The following is a 13,460-nucleotide window of genomic DNA, read 5'->3' as shown; positions in this document are numbered from 1 at the left end:
CAATTTAGCTGAGCCGCTTAACAACAGCCGAGAGTAATATTAACTCTCTCTAAATCACGCTCTCCCCCGATTACTCACTTTCGATCGCAATCGAAGAATTCTATTTAATCTGTTATCTAATCACGAATCATTAACGAATATCTCGATCTTTGTTCCAACGAAGACCACACAGATACACACACACGCACACATCTACCCATACATATACAGGCGATAATTCTGTTTCTCGTCAGATTGGACGATAAATTTCGTCGAGGAGTAAATAATAAAAGGAGGGGGGAAAGAAAGAAAGAAAAAAAGGAAAAAGTAACAGGGATCGAAATGGTGTCTATTGGCGTTGATCCGCGCGCGGATTTTATTGAGTATCGCCACGCAGCTTTTGCACGATCGTAAATTGCTGGAAAAAACGATCGTGAGCCGAGAGTTATCTGCGTGAAACGCAGCTAGCAAATAGCGTAGCAGAACTCGAAGTACTCGAAGAGAGCGAAAGCAAAAGTGAGAGAGAGAGAGAGAGAGGTGTTGTGGAATATCAGATAAGTCGAAATGAATTGCCTAGCGCGAAGTCACCGATTGTCAGAGATCTCATTGCCGATTGCGACGAGCTTTCGGTGTTTCGAGCTCGCACACATTCGATACCTGCACGCAACGTTTTACGAGTCTCTGTGTGCGTTTTACGTTTGCTTGCCCTATGAACGTTACTAAAATAATCGACGAACGATAGACGCCTCTGGATTGCGACACGCTCGACGAGGCGCGATTATTTTATTTTGCCAGCCTCGATGATTTACCTTCAGTTGTTGATTATGCGAGATCCGGTGAAAAAGAGTTTTGAGAGAGGTATCTATGTGTTTTGTTAGATGACGATACGTGAAGAAGGAATTTGAAGTTGATTAATTCGCTAGATCGTTCTTTTTAATAAATTGTTGTCCAATTGAACGTGAGATTGTATAATCTTTACTTTTATGATAGAGTTTCTTATCAATATCAAGTATCGGAAAAATTGTAAAATATACACGTAAGAAAAGTAATTAATTTGCATCAGTTAAATTGGGACAAAAGAATCTTCGATCTGATCAAATATCATACGCGTAAAAATATGGAAATGTCGTCTGGATGAAACTGATGCCATTAATTAACAAATAATAAATAATTATACGCGTAAAAATTGCGTTATTTCACCGCTTAATTGGTTGGCCAACGGTATACACACACACACGCGCACACACATTTCTCCATCTGGTAATCGATCCAATTCTTGCATCCGGAAGCTTCGATTATCTTTAACTGCCATCGGCACTTGTAATGACGCCGACGACGCCGATTAACGAGTTCAAGTGCCAAGCAGCTTTGCAACAGTTTAACTTCGTGGTAAATATCGCGAGTGCGGCAATTACCACGTATCGTTCCTCGTAATTATAGTCTACCTACAATCGGTTCACTGACTTTTTTTTTTCAGAACGTGTTTCCCTTCACGAAAGATTATGCGAACAAGATTCGAATCGATCGATATTTAAGAAAAAAAAAAAATGGCGTGAAAAACTGACATAATTGGAAATAACTGTGTCGCTATAAAAAATGGATAAATAAGAATCGAGAATGGACTCGTATCGAAATTTAATTAGAAAATGAAAAATATTGGATAACAGCAGTATTAAAATTTAATTCTGCTCGATGAAAGTTGATTATACTGATTGTATACATATACTGATTATACATATAAATATCCAAAAAAGATAGATCCAAATTTTGCATTCACGGAATAACGGTATCGAAACACTTAATTTTACAATTGGCTCGCCTCAAAAAACTCAAAAAACGATTGTAAGAAGGAACAGTTTAATGAAATAGTAAACTCGAAAGATGAAACACAAATTCTGCATTCATGGAACGGTATTGAAATTCTTTTTGAAGAGCAAAATCGTTTACACGATCGGGAAGAATCCTTACGCCATATATCAGTTGTTCAACTTTTACCGCACAGTTTCGTTTGGGTGAAACTCGAACAATGAAACGAACGCCGCGACAACGACATTGGCTATCAGATAAGGAGCAAAGAACTTTATTACACCGCGTTATGAATCGGCCCCCCCGCGAAAAATAAACAATAGACACGCGTTGTTCGAGAAAGGTTATCGCCGCTGTAAGAACACAATACGAGACATCAGATAAGATGCACGGCTGCATAGACGCTGCCGTATGATCCCTGATTATCATACATCTCGGGGAAGATTTGCCATCTTCATCGAGGATCAGCCTACGAATCCCTCTCTATCGTTCTTGGAACGATATTTTGCTCTCGGTTGATCGATCGAAACGCGTGGAAATCGTTCGATTCTTTGTCTCAAACGTTACTATAAAATTAAAATGCATAGAATTTTATTTCGCGTATTAACAATTGTTCCTCGAATACCGATTTAATTCGAAGAAATATTTTACGAGTGCATGAATTTGGAAAACGAGAATTCAGATTTTAATTAGGGAAAACGATTCTGATTTAATCAGCGTGCCAAATTTCAACGGAGTCATCAATCTGGAAGAAGATTGAATTCGATAGTCAATGAGTGAATCAAACCAAAATCGATCGAATCAAAATAATTTCGTAACAAGGGATACAGTGCGCCATTAATTCGAAATCAAACAGCGGATCTAACTCCATTCCCAGCGGAAATGAATAATGAATGCATGCAACATTTCGATGTATCTTCTGTCTATGATTATTATCGTTACGAGAATACAATACACGGGTATCTGATAAAGTTCTCGTTACCTCGTGGGCGAGGTTCGTGATATTTGATTATTATACACCTTATCGAAGATTTAATATCTTCTGTCCGTTTATCGTCGATCAATCGATCAATCACGATTCATTTATTCATAAAGGGATTTATTTATCGAGAAATTTTCTCTTCTCGCAAAATTCCTCCATTTTTATGATATTTGTATATTTAGAATCGAGGACAATCTTGCGACAAGCAACATCTGATATATCTTTATGATTATTTCAAACTAAGTAAAAAGAATTGCCTGTAAAATTAAATATTTCCACGTAATAAATTTTAATTTCATTTCTTTGCTAAATGAACAATAAAGCATACAATTTATTTATTTATTATATATATATAAAATGATCTTGTTCCTTTTTTATGAATCATGTACACTTAACTCTGTTATATAGAATTTTTTTCTCAACTTAATATCTTACGTCGCTATATCGTATTAATCTCATGGTTCACGTTCCTCAATTATAATCATTTACACGGAAAGGATCAATTTCATCGAATCCTTCCTTCCACGTCCCACGTGCTTACGATTTCCGCGAAATATACACGATTAATTATTTCAGAGAAGGGCACGGATCGTTTGAACGAAACGGAATCGCATATTCGAAAAATGATAATCATATGACGAAACGGTATCGCAAAATGCATCTGTACGCGGTTGCCATTCCCATCGCCATTGAATTTTTTATGGGATATGAAATAATTCTTCAAAATGATGCAATGAAAATAACGCCGTAGGCGAGTATGCCTCGGTAGCCATTCGCTTTCAAACCGTCGATGAAAAATTTTAATTGAAATTTGCCCGAGGATAATTTGCAAATGGCCGAATAATGAGCTTGTCAATCGGGACTTGATGTTGCTTCTTTGAGCAGACGAACAGAATTCATAATAAAATATGTCATTTATATGTAATTTTACAGTAACAGTAATGTCCATTTATATGTATATATATATATATTTTTTTTTTTACTGCAATTTTTTTTGTTTTAACGTTGTTCGATGACATTTCGTTTAAATGATATTGTCGTTGTGTTAATAAATATTTATACTTATTAAAATTTAATTATTTCTTCGTTTCATCGTGAATCACAATTTATTTTAAATTACTAACCATCGAAATTGAAATAAGATAAGGTATAGAAAAATTTTTATAATTCTCTCGTTTCATTTTTATTAAAAATTTATCAACCATATTAAAAATTAAAGATAAAAGAGAACATATCTGTAAAGTTTTCGAATTTCTTTTTTATCAATTAAAATGATTAAATGGATTCACGCTTATCATAGTATTCCAACACTTTGCACGTTTTGCATCTTCCAGCAACGTCTGGGATCTCTTTTTCAGGTGACGAAATCACGGTTTTCGATAAAGAAGAGATCCATAACCAAGGTTTCCCCCATCTAATTACAAGAACGTTTCCACGAACAATCGTGTGAAACGAATGCATTGGAAAACAACAAACAGGGGGTTTACGTCACGATGACATTAAGGAGATGTATGCTTACACGTGGCACACAATTAAGAGAGCGAATGCGATCGAATCGTTGGTTGTGCATCGAATAATTCGAATCTTCTCTCCCCCCCCCCCCCATACACATAATTATATTTTCTGCCTTCGAGTTGACCCTTCAAAATACCGCGAGAAATCGTAACGAACCGTGACCCACGTCCACGTGCATCTCTAGTGATCCATCACTATCCACGATGATCACGGAGTTATGCGAAGGACGTTGATTCGCCATTAGACGGGCGATATCGTGCGCTTTCCGTTATTCTATCTCGCCTGGTCATCGAGATTTAACCGGACTTGGATTACGAGGATGCGCTTTTGCAATCGTATCGTATCGCATGCTATGTAAAATGATTTTTTTTTTTTTTGATTTTATTTTTCTTTAAAGCGTGTGAATACGCGTACTGTCGAGATTATTTTTTGAAAGTACTGAGAATAATTCTTGTGTATCTATTATTTATTCGTATCCTTAGGATTAGCTTTGAGATAATCAAGATTAATTTTGAATATGAAGATATCATGAGAACAGAAAAATTTGACAAATTTTTCATTGAAATGACTTTTTAGAAATTAATCTTTTATTATGAGAGAATCCAAGAATTCGTTGAAGAATAAAAAAAGAAGCTTAGACTCTGTTTTCGATCAATTTTAATGAATTTTGTATATGTTCGATCAAAAATAATTCGTAGAATTATGTAAAAATTTTTTTACAATGGATGAATTATAAAATATTTGGATTTTATGACAATGTATCTGTTGCGTAGATATTTTGGTTGGCAGAATTAAGATGTAAACAGGACACCGTTGAAATAATAGCGTTAAATGCGCAATTCAGCCACGGGGAAAATAAAATTCCGATGTCACTGACTTTTCCTTCTTTTTCTTCCTATTTTTCTTTACTCTTATATTTTCCTCTTTTGCTCTCCCCCGTCTCTGTGTCATTTTTCTGCTTGTCCCATTTTCTTTCTCGTTTATTCCTTCTATAATTTCTACCTCGAATTCCCCTCCCCTCCCCCCTTTTTCTTTTATACTATTTATCCAATTAATTGAAATTACGTTCAACGCATTTATTTCGTACGCAATTACATACTTTCATAGCTGAAATATAATAATTTAATTTTAAATAATAAATAAAGTTAAAGTCTAAAATAATAACGATATACAATATATTTTCGTTTTTAGAAAGAATTTTTATTGTTCTCTATCTGGAAAATCGTATTTCCATAAACGAATAAATATATTAAGCAACTGTTGAGTTAATGGCGTCACGTGGCGCTAGTGTCGCCACACGTATTAAAACCAGGATCATTAAATGAATTTCCTTTTTATACAAAATATCTTTTTCTCTCTATTATCTCATTTCGTTAAATCGATATCGATCGACTCCAAATAACGACTCTCTCGAACCGTGAAAAAGGTGACAATTCTCGATGCGTCCTCAGGTCCAACGCCGAAATGGAAGAGCCTTGGGGCGGGATCCTCTCGCAGCGGTGTTCCGTGATACCTTAACGTTTGATTTATGCCACGTTCGCTTAACTCCGAACGACAGGATAAAGGGGCGAGGAAAAGGGATACCTGCTGCCTACTCTGCCATTGTCCGATGATTTACGCCCGTCCTATTATCGTGCCAAGATTTCTGGCAACGTTGTTGTCTCCGCTCCTCGTCCTCGTCGAGGTACGAAACCACGAGACCATAACGGCGAAGGACGAAGAGAAGGTTGGGGAGGGGGTGGGAAGGGTTTATGGGTGAAATCGCCGCGAGAAAGCAAACCGCTTGTTGAGTGATTATGACTTTAAATGGACTCTAAAGAGGTCCTAATGGCGTAATTATACCGGGCAGGCTTCATGGAAATTACGTTTAAATACGTATGCGGAACGCCTTCTGGTTTTCACGACGTTTTCACTCGGTTTGCAGCTGTCCTTTTCACTTGTCCGTTCCTTACGTTCCTTGTGCTTTCTTTTTGTTTTCTTTTTTTGTTTATTCTATTGTTTTTATAAATTATCGTGTCGATAAGATTAACCAACAATTGAGTCGGATCGATGTTTTATAAGTTTTGTATTTTTTAGGGGATGAGATATTCGAAACTGCTCGAAATTGAAGAGAGAAAGTTACGAAATTTTAGATTTTTAGAAAATTTAATTTTCTGAGAATAAAATATCTTTATTTTTTCTTTCTTTCTACAAAATTTAGATTTCGACCTATCCTAGTATTTCTCGTTGGTTTTTGTTCTACATTAAATAGCAAATCGATTAATTTCAATCATTTTCAAGCGGAGCTCTGTTGTTGTCAACGTAAGCAGTGTATTGATTGCGAGTTTAGCTTAATTACACTCATATCCATACAATACACTATTGGATAGTGTCAAGTCGCTTTGATCCTCCATAATTATGCGACGCAAATCCGCTACATCAATTAAGGATTAAACCAGTCACGACATGATTTAGATGTTGAGCTGATATCTCAATTCAGTCGCCACGTTTCTTAGTTGGATTAATTTCATTTAATCTTTATTCCATTTATATTATTCCATTTCATTTTTGGCTTTTTTCGGGGATAAATTTTAAGTGTATTCGTGTGTTGAATATTCGGTTCGTTGTTTCGCGATAGATGGGAGGGGGGTTTCGGGATTAGAAAGATGGGCGATGCTCGTCGAAGGGAATCAAAAAAAAAAAAAAAAAAAAATGGTGATTTCTCATTCTGACAGAGTTGATTTGTGGAGATTGAAGAGTATTATGCAGTTTTATGCCCTGCAACTTTTCCTCGATGCCCCGTATGTTCCTATCCTAGTGTTTTCCATTTATTTATGTCGTCCTTTATGCGACGGACGATCTGTTTCTATTATTGAATATTATATCTGCATGCAACGTTAACTCAGGGAAGTGTATTTGTGCCATTCAAAAGCCAAATTGATCGACTCCATCAATACTAATCATTCGATTTCTAAAAACCAATACATATATATATATATTGATATTAAAAAGTTCAAACGTTTTCAAAATATTCAGAGGTGCATTAAAATTACATTGATTAAAAAGATAATAATCGATATAAAATTGCAATTTCGAAGTTGTTTCATCGTACTCTCGCCACGATTAAAAGCATTAACTTTGTTCAAATTTCGTAAAATGAATCCTTTCCAATACATCTATCGAAAGGACATAAATAGATAAATGTGTAATAACGTAGCCATTAATTTGTTTGCTATGTTTTATTAAGAATCTCTCAACCAAAAAAAAAAAAAAACGATATTTCCTCGTTGCTTTCACTCGCAAATCCGAAATTTGTCCCTTTTATGGACGAAGAACAAGACGATCGAATGGAAAATGACGAATGCGGCGACGAGAATGGAAAGAGAAAAAAGAAAAAAAAGAAAAGAGGAAAAAAATCTCTTGACCAAAGGGGTACATTCGAAACGGATTACCAGGATGCTGATGGGGGCGTCCCGCAGTCGAGCAGGGTGCAAAGAAACAGAGAGGACGAGCGCGAAAATATAGCGCGATCCCTTTCATTTCGGTTTTAATGGAAAAAGGTGAAAATTAAAATCCGCAAAATGAAAATGGCCGGGATGGAAGACGAGGAGAGGAGGGAGAGGATCGAAAAACGCGTGGCCACGGCGAGGGGGTGGAGGGATCGATGGATAAAACGGGTGGAAAAGCTCGTGGACGAGGCCGAACCGAATTATTCGAGGAGTGACGTAGCCTGGAACGAGATGGAAATGGCAAGGAAACAAGATGGAAATGGAGAAGGGTGGAGAGGGATGGAGAGAAAGAGAGAGAGGGAGAGAAAGAGCTCGTTCGTTAATTGGCGGCGCTAATTAGTGGCGAGGCGTCGTCTCGAAAGCCCATTCTCGTACACCTGTATTACGGTTTATACGGTGCAACAAACGAACGAAATTTCGCGTGCGTGTACAGGGTGTCCCGTTATTCGTGAAACAGCACCTGGCCGAGAAAGGCGAAAAAGGATAAATGAATTTTTCGGTTCGATACGAATTAATTAATTATAAGTCAGGTCAGTGAATAAGCTTTACAATCGAGGAATCGTATATAATATTCTTGAAAATTATATTTTTAAACAAAATATATGTAATCCATCTTATCTGTAATTGCATGTTTTACAAGTTCGATTTGCTCGAAAACGAAAAATGCCTCGAATGGAAAAATTCTTTTTCTCTTTCGTCGTTTGTTTCTAACTGAACCATGAATAATAAGACACCCTATAGAATTGTATCTTATCCATAATTACATTGCTTTCCAAGTTTGATTTACTCGAAATCGAATGGAAAAATTTTTTGTTTGTTTCCACGAGGAATCCTTCTCCTGTCTAACTGAACCACACTGAATAACAGGACACCCTATAGAATTATATCTTATTTTACATTGCTTTCCAAGTTTGATTTCCACGAAATCGAATGGAAAAATATTTCGTTCGTTTTCACGAGGAATCCAATTTCATCCACGAATAACAGGACACCCTGTATATTCACGCCGTGTAATCCCAAGGCAGGCAGCGATAACAGTGCAATGGAATATTACCGCATTCGTAAACGAGCATTCAAAAACGTTGTTGCGCGTGGATCCAAGCACGGATAATTAGTCGTTCGAACGTTTCTCGTCTTTCACCTCGTTTCTCGTTTCCTGTTCCCCGCGACGAGACGATGACGCTCGAGTAATTAGTTTCGCGCGGTCCAACGGCGAGAAGAAAGGGAAAGAAGAACGAAAAGGAATCATAGAAGGCGAGAGAGAGAGAGAGAGAGAGAGAGAGATCGGTACCTCGCGACACCCAATGCTCGAACGACCGTAGGCTTTATCGTCGACCCATCGTCATCCATGATTAATTAGTATTAATTAATTAACGGAGCGGCTTCGATCGGGCCCTCGGTGTATGCAAATGACTATGCCACGATCTCTGCCACGGTCTGGTTCAATTATTTAAAAATGCTGATGGAACGAAACGTGGTGGGAAAACAGTGCGCCAGATTCCGTCATTTTCATTTTCTCTCTCTCTTTTTCCCTCTCTGTCTCTCTCGGTTCTTTTGATTTATTCTTGGTTCGTTTTCAAGGATAATTGATGATTTTGTCGAGGGTTGTTTTAGTTATTTAGACGAGTGGAATTTGATTTTGGAGGAATTGGGAGGTGATTAGGGATGATTAATTGCGTTTGGTTTAATGGATCCGGGATTGGGGTTACGACTGATTCGATCCGAGATTGTAAGATTAAGATTGTAAGTGGTGGATTGTTGCAACTGGTAATGTTCGAACGTAATTTTCGATTAAAGAATTTAGAATCGTCGAAAGTTGGAGAGTTTTGACAACATTTTAATTAAAATAAATCTGATATTGATATTACGAAAATTATAAAAATATATACGAAGTTAATTAAAATATGGAATTATTAGGAAGAAATTCGGTGTAAAGATTCCTTCCATTTATAAGTATGTACGAATAAATATTTTAAATGTGTTTGTTTTTCATTTCTGAAAAACAATTTCACATTGAAACTTCATTATGCAGCTATTCCAAATTATATTGATTTAGTAAATACATATTTGCATGTCTAAAATTTGATGTTTAAATTAATGATATACGTATGCCGTTAAGTGATGAAGGTATGATAAATTGACTTTGATTTGATGGGTCTAAATGAGGCTCAGGTTTATTTGCAGAAGTAATGTTTAACTTGAGATTTAATTGACAGACTTCATATATACATTGAAAGGTATATATACCGGGTCCGTACCTGTTTTAGACGTGTTCTTAATGACGTATGAGTATACATTCCAAGTGTGTCTACTCGTATTCTCTCGGTACTTCTAACTGCTACTATTTTAAAAATTACACTCGACGAAGTGATAATGATATCCGAAATAAGATAGATTTTCCGTCTATTTATATACGTATTTCTTTTAAAAAATAAAACGGATTAAATAATCTTCTTTTCTCGTACAAAAATATATATTGAAATTTTTCAATCGATCGTAAATAATAATCTTCATTTGTTAAAAAATATTTTAATCTCTTTCTGTTCCAGGTAAAGTAATTCCAGACGAACCGGTATACGCGATCTGATCAATCTGTTCAAGACTAAGATCCTTCTTCGTTTGAAAAAGAGTAAATTATTATAAAGTTTGTTATCGTTCTTTCTTTTCGATTTACAGATTCATTTTACTTTTCAATTCGTGCCTGTACCTTCTTATTCGATAAATTTTTCGTTCAATTAGAATCAGAAGAAAATTTACAGAAGAATCGTCCCCAATGTTCCCCAATCGAGAATAATTGAAAAAAAACGAAACGAATAAACACGTGAAACAGGACTCGTTCTCGAGTGGACAAAGCGGCCTTTTCCGCTCGCTCGGCGAGATACTAGCGTGCAGCGGCGTGTGTCGGTCAGGTATTGGCCAATTGCGCGGCTGAATCGCGAACAGAGGGACGTGTTTGATTTAACGGAAGTCGATTAGCGGCGACCAGATGAATCACGATCGGCGGCCAGAAACAACACGTGTTGCTTGAAAGCAAATGTATGTTAGCGGCCGATCGGTCGCCGTGCTTTTTCCTCGCGAGCGGCGAAAGAAGGTAGAAAGAGAAAAGTAATCACGGGGGCCGCGAACCAACTGAGTCATCGTCGCTCACGAACTCGCCTCCGGTTTTAATATATTTATCACGATGTCGAGCAAAGGTCGCCTCGCCGACAAAGTATGCGGGTGACAAGGCGATCGAGATCGAGGAGCGTGTTTCGATCGTGCTCGCTTTGTGGAAGATTCGTGCATTTTGAAATGGATTCGAATGGAGGATGAATTTGATGAATAGAATTGTTGTTAATTATCGTAATACGCGTAAAAATAATGATTGTATTTTTTCAAAGATCAATCGATAGGATTGTAAAAGAAAAAAGAAGGATTTTATTTTATTTTCTTTTTTTAAAAAATCGATAGAAGAAATGCAATTTTATATATACGTGGATTTGCAAAAGAAATTGATTGAACAGAACGAAGATATCAAAAGGAATGGTATTTGTTTCGTTTACAATTGAAATTTAAGTTCGCTAAGATTGCTTATTAATTTCCCAGACAGGGAAATATGCATTAGGAAAGACGATTCTATTCAAATGGATCGACGATTAGCCATGGAACTCGCGGGAAACAGCGATTTCGTAATAACGATTGAAACCCTTTAATAGCAACAGCAGCCGCAGAATTAGCGATAATATGCAGATGGCCTAGCATCCGGATTAGTAGAATAGTCGAAGGGAAGGTGCATGTACAGAAACTGATAATAACGCCGAATTCTAAATCCTATGTACACATAGCCACCATGTTCATCCAAACACATTTATAACAATTGCTTTAATAGTTTCAAATAATTTTTAAAAAATTCAAAAATGATTTCTTAATAACGTTTGAGGAGTGAACAGATAGAGATGATAAAAATGGAGAAATGCGTAGATAGATAAATATAATATATTTGTTACAACTAGTTATGATCACGTGGCGCTAGTGTCGCCTCACCGATCGCCATATCACTTTGTTCAATTCTTGATACCTCGATGTTTCTTTTTTCATCATCTCGAACCACAAACACACGAACGACATTTAAACACAATTGACAAAGCGTATAAGAGAACGAAGAATATTGAAAAAATAAAATAAAATTAAAATTCTCTTTATTCTCACGGTTAATTGGACGTCTCGGGACCGTATCTCAAGGCCAGGCGATAAGGTTCTCGGAAAGCTGCCACGTGGCAATCCGCTGTAAGGCAAGAATTCCTTCTTTTATTTTCTTCGTCTTCTTCTTCTTCTTCTTCCTCTTCTTCCCAGCAAAAACGATGCGATATCGGGAGAGAGAGAGAGAGAGAGAGAGAGAGAGAGAGAGAGAGAGAATACTCGAGGTATTATTAAATATGCTGTAACGACTCGTTTGAATTATGAGGTACAAGCCGCGAATTGGAAGCGTGTGATCTATCGACGGTAAATAAAGAAGTAAATACGAAGGAGGCTGAACAACGATATCGCGATCGATGATCTGCTATATATGTATATATCCAGGTGCCTCGGTTAAACCAGAACGGGTCCGTTTCTTTTAAATATCGAGTAAACGGCTATCTCTCTCTCTCTCTTTTTTCTCTCTTTTTCTGCGATCGCCCGCGTTTCCAGCGTTGTTACCTGCCTCCTGGGCTTGCGTTCGGTTGTTCCCTATTGTGATCCTGGCCCCACTCCCGCGATAACTGGACGTTTAATGAACATTAAGATAACGATTGAAAATAAAGATACCGCGAGTGCAAGAGTACGATACGATACACCGAGTATACTATCGAGCAAAAGTATGGTCGTTCAATTTGAGATTGGCAAAAATCGATATTTCGAAATTTTATTACAGTAAAAATCAATTTGTACGAATATTCTGTTAAAAGTAGTTCGTGTATTTTATAAATTATTAATATATCAGTCTCTGATTGTAGCAGAGATTCTTACAGATAATTGAAATAACAATTCAAACGAACGAGGATCCACTACTAGCATCTGATTGTTTGCATTTAAGTTTCTATTACCTCAACTGCAATAAATTGGAAATATATTTTGCACATTCGATTTAAAATAAACTAAAGAATCGAGCATTAATTGTCCCTAAATTTGTATTATTCTCTGATAGAACGACTTCGTAACGCATTTTTTTTTTCATCTTGTAGAATTCTAATCCGACTTTCTCTGATATTAAATATTACGGAACAAGTTATTCCAAACTTTTGATCGGCAGTGTACGTTGTACGTAACGTACATACACACGGGATTGTTCGTTTCGAAGATACAACTCTAGATTTTTAGAGCGGGGAATAGCACGAGTAATGATGTTAACGAGTCACGGTTCTTTTTTTTCCACGACCAGCTTGGGAAGCTGGGCTTTGGGAATTGGTGAGAGGAATATATGACATTTCGAAGCTGATGTTGCCGCGAACGAACAGGTGGAATAAGGTTAGCGGAATCGTATATTCGTTTTTAAAATATTTTCCTACTTTCTTTTTACTTTATTTTTCTTTTAAGAGGAAAAATCATTAATTTTTTCCTTTCTTATTCAACAAATAAATATAAAATAAATAAAATAGAATAACATGAAATAGAATACTGTGATATTGTCAATCGAAATACTGGAAAATAATTGCATTAATCCTTACTCATTG

General features: G+C 36.5%; 1 long non-coding RNA gene across 1 annotated transcript; it reads left to right on the top strand.

Annotated features, from left to right (window-relative positions):
• Positions 1-10,317: 10,317 nt before the first annotated feature.
• On the top strand, positions 10,318-11,533 carry LOC147657372 (uncharacterized). Its single transcript, XR_015292600.1, has 2 exons — positions 10,318-10,399; positions 10,510-11,533. It is a non-coding gene; the product is annotated as an uncharacterized LOC147657372 (long non-coding RNA).
• Positions 11,534-13,460: the final 1,927 nt, after the last annotated feature.

This window comes from Apis florea, unplaced genomic scaffold (assembly GCF_048593485.1).
Source record: "Apis florea isolate Af1SG1 unplaced genomic scaffold, ASM4859348v1 contig_3170_pilon, whole genome shotgun sequence".
Taxonomy (NCBI): Eukaryota; Metazoa; Arthropoda; class Insecta; order Hymenoptera; family Apidae; genus Apis; species Apis florea.
Note: the sequence above shows the minus strand (reverse complement) of the source record. Positions and strands in the feature narration are given on the sequence as shown.